At 44.0% G+C, this 9604-nt stretch overlaps 1 pseudogene; it reads right to left on the bottom strand.

Annotated features, from left to right (window-relative positions):
- Positions 1 to 721: 721 nt before the first annotated feature.
- LOC122693364 lies at positions 722 to 1164 on the bottom strand (annotated as a pseudogene).
- Between the last annotated feature and the right edge of the window lie 8440 nt (positions 1165 to 9604).

The following is a 9604-nucleotide window of genomic DNA, read 5'->3' as shown; positions in this document are numbered from 1 at the left end:
GCAAATAAAAGTTACACATCTTTCTACCTAGCAGTGCAGTTAATTCACATTGTAATAAAGTTAAGCCAAGTATAACAAAACCAAGACAAGTGCTTCTCCATAATCAGCATACTAAGAATTACAGTATAGAGATCATTTCAGGTTTAAGAAATCTGCAATCAATCTACAGAATACCCCAAGATAAGGGAGACAGACAGTTAATTCATTTCATTATCAGTTGTTGCGTTTTTTCAATACTGTTCACAGAAAAAATGTAACAAGTTGACATACATGTAAATAGAATATATTTAGTTTATACAGTAAAAAATATAAATTATAAAGTGAGCTAACAAAGAATGAAATCTGAGTACATATTTATAAAACTGACGACGTCTTAGATAACACATACAGTATTTTCCATGTAAAAACATCTAGTTTCAGCAAAAACATAATTTGGTTGCTTTTCAGATGCATTGTAGATCTTGTAAGCTGAAGATGCAGATGTCCAAGTATCTTAAAAACCATAATGTCTTTCTCAATGCATACAAAATGATAAATGCTCTCATCATAGTCTCAAGAATATTTTTGGAAGTTTGTTTTGTCTTGCTTCAGAAATACATTTAAAATGGTAAAAATAGAAAGATTTCATGGTACAATGAAACAGTAAACATTGCTCAATTTCCTAATATTGAAAAAATCTAGATTTTATAGTACTCTGGTATACATGAAAATTTTTTTGATTTTACATTGCATATTTCTGAGTTCATTCTCTTGCGTGTCTGTTATATTATCCTTTGTCTGATTTATAGATTTGTGCAATATCTGGTACTAAAGGGTCACCTGGATTAGGGTCACAAACAGAGAACATATGTACAATAAAACTTTTGATACAGTCAGAGCTGGTGACCGCTGCGACCTCAAGATATCAAGACAAGTACTGCCATTACTGTTTATGTTTGGACAGTAAGTTTTTGTTGTGAAAGCAGCCTTTGGTAGTTCAAAAGGATAGTCTGTCGGAAAATTTACAGTGAGAAAGAAGACGCCACCTTGATATGCGCTATCAGGAGGCCCCATAATATTTGCTTGCCGGTGGAACAAGTCGTCTCCCACGGCGCCAGCCGAACAGTGAGCGGGTGGGTCGCGCTGTGGATCACTTAACTCCTTCTGAATCGGCTTCAGCGCCATGGGACAGGGAGGGCGGCGCGACCCCGGCCTGGGTGGGACGGCTGCGGGGCGCAGGGGCGTGGGGGAGTGGGGTCGTGGGGGGCTCGGATCTCCGGCTGCTCGCTGCTGTCTGGCTCGCTCTCCTAATCAAGTTTCTTGATTGATTACATAGTAATTAGTTGACCTTCTCTGAGTTCGGAAGGGTAGATTCAATCTGTTGTTAAAAAGAGAAGGAAGGGAATGCAGAAACAAAGAAGGAGCAGTCAAGAAACTACAGTGTACATAGGGCAGGGTCCTAGTTCTTCCTCAAGGCGTATAAGTACCTTACCACCTCCAGGGGGAACAAGAAAGCAGCAAGCTCAAGGGCTCAGCAGCTTCCCAAGAATGGTTGCTTTTGCTCCCAGGGTGGTTTTGAGGGCCTCCTTTGGTTCCCTCTTCTGACACTAGAACTGTTAAAACATAAACTGAGACATATTAAAACTAAGCTTGAATCAGCATACAACCAACCAGACCAAAAGGAACTTCAGTTCAGTTCAGTCGCTTAGTCGTGTGCGACTCTTTGCGACCCCATGAATCGCAGCATGCCAGGCCTCCCTGTCCATCACCAACTCCCAGAGTTTACTCAAACTCACGTCCATCGAATCGGTGGTGCCATCCAGCCATCTCATCCTCTGTTGTCCCCTTCTCCTCCTGCCCCCAGTCCCTCCCAGCATCAGGGTCTTTTCCAATGAGTCAACTCTTTGCACGAGGTGGCCAAAGTATTGGTGTTTCAGCTTCAGCATCAGTCCTTCCAATGAACACCCAGGATCTCCTTTAGGATGGACTGGTTGGATCTCCTTGCAGTCCAAGGGACTCTCAGGGGTGTACAAAATGAGAGCCTTTCTTAGGCAGAAGGGAGGAAGAATAGGAAGTTACATTAAGAAGAAAGCAGGTTGGTTATTATGTGTATGTTAAATTTCTACAGTTGCGGACAACTCTTTGCCACCTTATGGACCATAGCCAGCCAGGCTCCTCTGTCCATGGGGATTCTCCAGGCATGAATACTGGAGTGGGTTGCCACACCCTCCTCCAGGGGATCTTCCCTACCCAGGGGATCAAACCTGCATCTCTTATATTTCCTGCATTGGTAGGCAGGTTCTTTATCACTAGTGCCACCTGGGAAGACTCAGGTTGGTTATCATAAGGTTCCTTTCTTTAATCTATTAGGAAGATTAAGGCAATTCCTGATTGACTAGTTTGAGGTTACATTTCTGGGAGAGCCAAAACTGTATGTAAGTCTTGGTTTGGTAAGTGGAGTTTAGCATAAATGACTCCATTTTGGGCTTGCTGTCTTGTTTTTAAGAGTGGTTAGCCATAGACTCTTAAAATATTACATCTTTCCCTTACATAACTGATATTCTCTCATTATCATAAACTGTGTACATATTCCATGTCCTCTGTAATTTCCAGGTGGCGTTAGTGATAAAGAACACATCTGCCACTGCACGAGACATAAGAGATGCGGGTTGGATCCCTTGGTTAGGAAGATCCCCTGGAGAAGGAAATGGCAATCCCCTGCAGGATTCTTGCCTGGAGAATCCCATGGACAGAGAAGCCTGGTAGGCTACAGTCCACAGGGTCAGAAAGAGTCAGACACGACAGAAGTGACTTAGCAGGCAGGATTTGTTCACCTTTATGACCTCCACTGCCTAGCACAGGGCCTGGCACTATCAGGTAGAGAACCTGAAAACTCACTCACATAACATGCTGCCTCGTTGTTGTTCCATTATTATATCTGATGAAATGGAGCACATATCATATGTATCCAAGCAGACATACATAAAAATACACATAAATACATTAGCAATATAAATAATTTTTCTGAAGCCCTTCTATTTTGTTGGTTCTAAGCTCTGAGGACCTCAGTAAATAATGTGCTTTTGTGTTCTTAAGCATATATATATACATATATATGTATATATATATTTATAGGCTTTCCAGGTGGTGCTAGTGGTAAAGAATCTACCTGCCAATGTGGGAGATGCAAGAGACATGGGTTTGATCCCTGCGTAGGGAAGATCCTGTAGAATAGGAAATGGCAACCAACTCCTGTATTGTCACCTAGAAAATTTCATGGGCAGAGGAGCCTGGAGGGCTACAGTCCATGAGGTTGCAAAGAGTCAGACATGACTGAGTGTGCACGCGTGCACACACATACACACACATTTCTTCCTTGTAGTTGGGGAGGAGTTTAGAAAATTAAACTTTGGGAAAAGCAGACCTGCTTACATTTTCCATGACTTTCCTTTTTCTCTACCACTTCTGCCTTTTGCAGTGGCTCTGCCCTTATTGGATGCATGATGCAATCACACTGGAAGGTGTACTGATGACAGCACTGGCCAGGAGCATCAGGGGTCATGCACATGGAGATTCTCTGATCTCTTTTCTCTGGTTAAATTTCAGAGTCTGATGCTCTACTTTGGAAACTAGATTTGAGTGGGGGCTTCTCAGCATGCTGCCTCACAGTGGGGAGGAAGGATTCCTAGAACAGGCTTAGAGCATCTCGGAGAGCACCCCCACACCATGCTGGAGGAACGCTAGAGATGGTGAACCGTGGGGGAATGAGCAGCTGTTAGGAATGAGCATGTCTCATCAGCTCACTGCTCAGCCCCAAATCCTTCAAAACTTACTGGCATTCTGGGTATAAAGTAAAAGTCTTTGCAGTATCTCTCAGGATCTCCCGCAGCCCCACCACCTGCTTCTTCAGCCACATGTGAGATGCCTTCCTCCACTCTCATTTCTCAGACCTACTGGCCTTCGGTTGTTCCTGCAACATGACTGCCTCTCCTGCTTGAGGATTGGAAATGATTCCTTCCATGTGGGATAGCTTTCTTCTTCAATCCTCATTCAGCCAACTCCAACATGTTCTGCCCAATCCCCCAAACTTGGTTAGCCCCCTTTACTTGCCCCTTCTCACAACTCATCACCTTTTAATAGCTTGCCTGCTGTGTCTTCTTCACTGGATCACAGCTCCTTGAGGGTGGACCCCACGTGTCTCCCCCATCCCAGGAACTACCATGCCTGTCCCCTTGCCAGATCATTGAGAAATATCTGTGACGTGAACACACATCTCAAAGCATCTAAAGACAATTCCCTGAGCTGACTGGGTGATGCTGCTGGAAACCTGAGAATGGGCTCTCTCTGCGTTTTCTCTTTCAGCCCAGTACGGAAGCAGGGGTTTTGAAGGGCAGGCCCTAGATGTGAGGATTCCGGGTGAGAAATCTCAGCCAGGGAGCCAGGCCGGGACTCTCACTGTGAAATAGGAACATTTTCAGGAAGTGACTCTCTGCTGGAATTCCTCATTTCCAAGGTGTTCATGAACTTTAAACTGTTACACAGTATGAATAATTCGCCTGTGGGAAAAGAAATTAGCACTGACAGAAGTGCTACTTTCGTCATCAAAATTCTGAAATCCTGACTAATCTCAGCTGAATTCAGCCCAGGCTGAGCCATTTCCATAATATTAAACTATAACCAGTAACCACACCAGCAAAGCCACCCCTTAACAAATAAAAGATCTGGTGACTGAGGAATCAGAAACTGAGGAATCTGTAACCCCTAAAATGATAGCATGGGGGAAAATTTGGCTTGAATTAAATTCAGTTCAGTTCAGTTCAGTCCCTCAGTCGTGTCTGACTCTTTGTGACCCATGGACTACAGCATACCAGGCCTCCCTGTCCATCACCAAGTCCTGGAGGGTGCTCAAACTCATGTCCATCGAATCAGTGATGCATCCAACCATCTCATCCTCTGTGGTCCCCTTCTCCTCCTGCCTTGTTAAACCTTAAAGTAGTATTTAACATAATCAAATCAAACCTCTCTATCTGGGTAGTTTTGTCTCTGGGTGTGAGTCATGTGGTCAATCTTCTCCGGATCATTAAAGTCACTCATTAAGTACCATTGAGTGCCTAATGCCAGCTTTACTACTGGTTCAGAGGCTCTCAGTTTCCCATGTAATCTCATATATCAATGCTGAATGGCTCTACCTTCTTCGTATTAACAAGCACAAATGTAAATCGGTCTTCACTCTGCTAATTATAGCAGACTTGGTGACTTTTTTCAAATTCCTTATCTAAAAACTCAGCATTCTCAGTGTTTTCAAAGTTCTTAGCAGACCATCAAACACTGTTTAAAGATACAGTTTCTATGGCACCATTGTATATTGATTCTCTGCTCAAAGACTATAATCCTAGTGCTTGGGTTTGAATGACTCTATACATAAAATGTCCACTTGACCTCTATTATATGAGACATTTAGACTCAATTTACCTAAAATCCTAGCTATAATACAAATGGTGATATTTTAATTATACATCTATGAAGTATCCACTTTTTTGCATAATTCTCTCCATATGACCACAGCGACTGGCAGGGACTGACACCGGTTTGGAGGGACTCATGGGATAGTTTGGGATCAACTGCAAAGACATGCTGTCTTTTTTTGACTAGGCATGAACCTGGGAAGATGTAGGCCTGCCTTTGGCTCTTAGAAGCCATCCTGCCACCAAACATGGCCCAACATCAAAGAAACCTTAGGGAACAGAGCTCATTCCTAATGTCAGATTTGAGCCCCTGTACCAAATCCCTACCTAGGACCACTATATCCCTGGCCTTGCATGCAAGTGAGCCTGAGATTCCATCTCATGTTCCAGTCCATGATAAGACCTCAAGACTCTGCTGTCTAAGGCTGCACCCCAGCTCTGCCTGTCCCCAAACGTGGCCCCTCAGGTGCTGCAGGGGGCAAAGCAGCCATGGGGGACACAGGCATTGAGGAGGTCACTGAGGGGGCCGCTGGAGGACAGTCTTCCTCCTGGAATTACTTGGTTTAGAGGAAGAGCAGTCAGCAATGATTTGAATATGGAGATCATAGAACAAGCCCATACTGACTGCTAGAACTCATTTGAACAGATCCTAAAATGAGAAAAACAAACAAAAAAATAAAAATATATACTTATTACTGAAGTAAAACTCAGTTATGATCTTTTAAATATAAAACAGCATTTTATCTGTTATATTTTTAAAAATATGCTTGGATCACATATGGACTTGCAAACCAAAGAGACTTAACTTGATTCATTTTCACAGAAGGCTCGAGGTAGGGAGGAGAGTGCAGACAGGACAAGTATAAGTCACTCTGTACTTATTTGGTATTCAATACACTCCCCATTCCTGAGAGAAAACACTTGGTCTGAGATATCTCATTAATAAATCCTCCTCCTGTCTTTATGTCCTGCATTTTTATGCCCATTAATCGAGGTTTGTGCTGTCACATACAGTATTTAAAAATTTTCCCTGAGATTATTTTAAGGCTGTGTATTTTGCCACAGAACAGCTCCCTTTCTGAAGTTCAAGAGAAAAGTAGAAAAAGGGAAGTATTCTGGTGGTGAGAGAGGCAGATAACAAACAGAATTACTGAGAAAAAGGTATAGAATCAACCACAACACTAATTCATATTTCCTTGACCATGAACTGTATTCTTTCAACATCTCCAAACATTCTAGCAGGGAAATTCATTTCCTGCCTAAAAGAAAATTTATCTCAATACTGTGTACAAAGCAGGTTGGCTCCTGCTAACCACCAGCCTTGTCATAACACCTCAGTTTCTGTTAAAATGCAGAGCTAGAGTGCTGAAGAACTGATGATTTTGAACTGTGGTGTTAGAGAAGACTCTTGAGAGTCCCTTGGACTGCAAGGAGATCCAGCCAGTCCATCCTAAAGGAAATCAGTCCTGAATATTCATTGGAAGGACTGATGCTGAAGCTGATACTCCAATACTTTGGTCACCTGATATGAGGAACTGACTCATTGGAAAAGACCCAAAAATGCTGGGAAAGATTAAAGGCAGGAGGAGAAGGGGATGACAGAGGATGAGATAGTTGGATGGCATCACTGACTCAATAGACATGAGTTTGAGTAAACTCTGGGAGTTGGTGATGGACAGGGAGGCCTGACATGCTTCAGTCCATGGGATTGCAAAGAGTTGGACACGACTGAGTGACTGAAGTGACTGACTGGGAAGTACTGGACACTTCGATATATCACTCATTTAATTATTTCTCTCATTAATTATCTCAGTTCTAAGAAGTTGATAAAATAGACCTCAGTTGATATACGATAAGTTGGAGACTCAGAAGAGTGAAGTGACATGTCCAAGGTGGCAGATTAACACGTCAAAACTATTGTTCTGATTTTGCTGTTGCCCCACAGCCACATCCGTTCAGTCCAGCATGGACCCCTTTCAGACTCTCTCCTGAGGCTGGAACTCAAGGAAAGCAGGTCCTCAGTCCGTGAGTTTTTGCTGAGAAGAGGTGTCTCATCAGAGATGGTCCCACTAGCCTTCCTGCCCATGTGCAGGAGGCTGGTGTGTGCAGTATAAGACGAGCCTGAAGTGAGTTTCTAAGCCTTCTGATTCACTTGGATGTTCTGATTTCACCTGGGCAATGCAAGAGTGAAGAATGAACTGATCAGATTTAAGCATGTACTTACATTTTACCCAAGCTTCTGGGGATAAATCGAGTCTCCCTTGTTTCTTTACACCCAAGTCCAGTCTCTGGCCTCGAGGAATCTGCATCTTGCACTCTACATGCCGGCAGTCAATGTGGCCTTCACACGGGAGGCCCTGGCAGGCACCCCAACACACGCCGTCTTTTTACCTTTGCTCCCCCTTTTGCCATCACTCTGGATCGCCAGCCTCTGCTAGAACTGCCTCACCTGGATCACATCTAACTTGTCTGGAAACTGCGGCTCAGAGATGCTCTGGGCCAGGAACACATGCACCTTCTGTCCTTCAAAGTCCAGCTGCCGCCGCTGCCACACAGACGCACGACACCACCAGTGAAAGCGCAGAATCAAGGCCAGCATGGCAGACGAGCAGAAGGAAAGCCCGCAATCCAGAAGCAAAGGGCCGTGATTCTGCTCCTCCCCTTGGTGTCTGCTCCCTTATGCTGTCACGTGACTTCCTGTCCTTCTGCCTACCTGCCCTGCAAAACCATGGCTCCTCCCACCTGCTGTCCTCCTTTGAGAACATGGATAACCCACCAGTGAATGGTTCCTTGTTGACTTAATTATGTGGGAAACCCACTCCTTTCTCCAAGAAGGCAATGCAGTCTCAGAGGATTGTTCACTTATTAGCTGTGTGATCCTAGGTGAGTTACTCAACTTGGTGGAGACTCTGGAGAGAGACTGGAGCAGAATCACACTCAATAAACAATGAGGCTATCACTCTCTGTTCTCCCCCAAAGCCCTAATCACTGACATCTATGCACAGAGGATGGTCAGACAAGGTTGCTTACACATGGTGATCACAGGAAGACACATGAATACCCAAATATTTAGTAGACTGATATCCTCACTGGTTCTGGTTCACCGAGAATAATAAAGCCATCTCATGTCATATGGTCTTCCCTGGTGATTCAGACGGTACAGAATCTGCCTGCAATGCAGAAGACCTAGGTTCAATCCCTGGCCAGGAAGATCCCTGGAGAAGGAAATGGCCACCCACTCTAGTATGCTTGCCTGGAGAATTTCCTGGACAAAGGAGCCTGGCAGGCTACAGTCCATGGGGTTGCAAAGAGTGGGGCATCAGTGAGTAACTAACACTTTCATGTTCATCTCCATAAACACTCACAGAACAACAATGTCTATGGTACTACTATTGAGAAGACAATTTGATTTTAAGAAACAGCAGAAATCACATCTTATTGAGCCCTAACTATGTACACATATCATGTGTTTCACATGCAGCATCAAATTTGATGCTGAAAAATTCCCTGTGAATTCACCATAAGTATTCTCATTTTATAGATGACAAAACTGAGGCTCAGAAAAGTAAAGAAAGTTGCAGAAGATCCCATAGCCCAGCTGAAGTGACGGAACCGGAATCTGAACCAGATGAGGCTCCACAGTCTGGTGAGACTTTCTTTCATAGCTGCAGAGGGCTCAGCTCTTTAATGTATTCCTTAGACTGTCCCATGGCAGAATTTTAGGTTTCAAAGGAGAAAGACTCAATGCCTAAAATAATCCAAAAACTTCACTTTAAGTGTAACACAGTTACATTACAACAGCCAAAAGCACAGCCTGGCCAGCTGGAAATCTCTACAGCACCCACACTGGTCTTCTCCCCTAGACAGTCTGCAGATAGTCCGTTATGTGTATGTATGTGGCATATACATATATACAAAGACTGAGAAACTCATTATGGGATTATGTGGCATTGGGAAGCCAATGAAACAAAACTTCAAGGAGTTTTGTTGAAAACTCCTTGAGAACACCCCCAATGCAGGGTCCCTGTGAGGTCAGAGAGGTGGGGTTGCCCAGGTCCAGATCACCTTCTCTGGACACAGCTGGACCCAGGTCCACAACTGCCTCTGCCACCAACTAGCGGTGAGACCCTGACGAGAACCTGAGCAGAGTTCTGAACGTC

This window comes from Cervus elaphus, chromosome 5, assembly GCF_910594005.1.
Source record: "Cervus elaphus chromosome 5, mCerEla1.1, whole genome shotgun sequence".
Lineage (NCBI taxonomy): Eukaryota > Metazoa > Chordata > Mammalia > Artiodactyla > Cervidae > Cervus > Cervus elaphus.
This window is presented reverse-complemented; position numbering and strand designations above follow the sequence as displayed.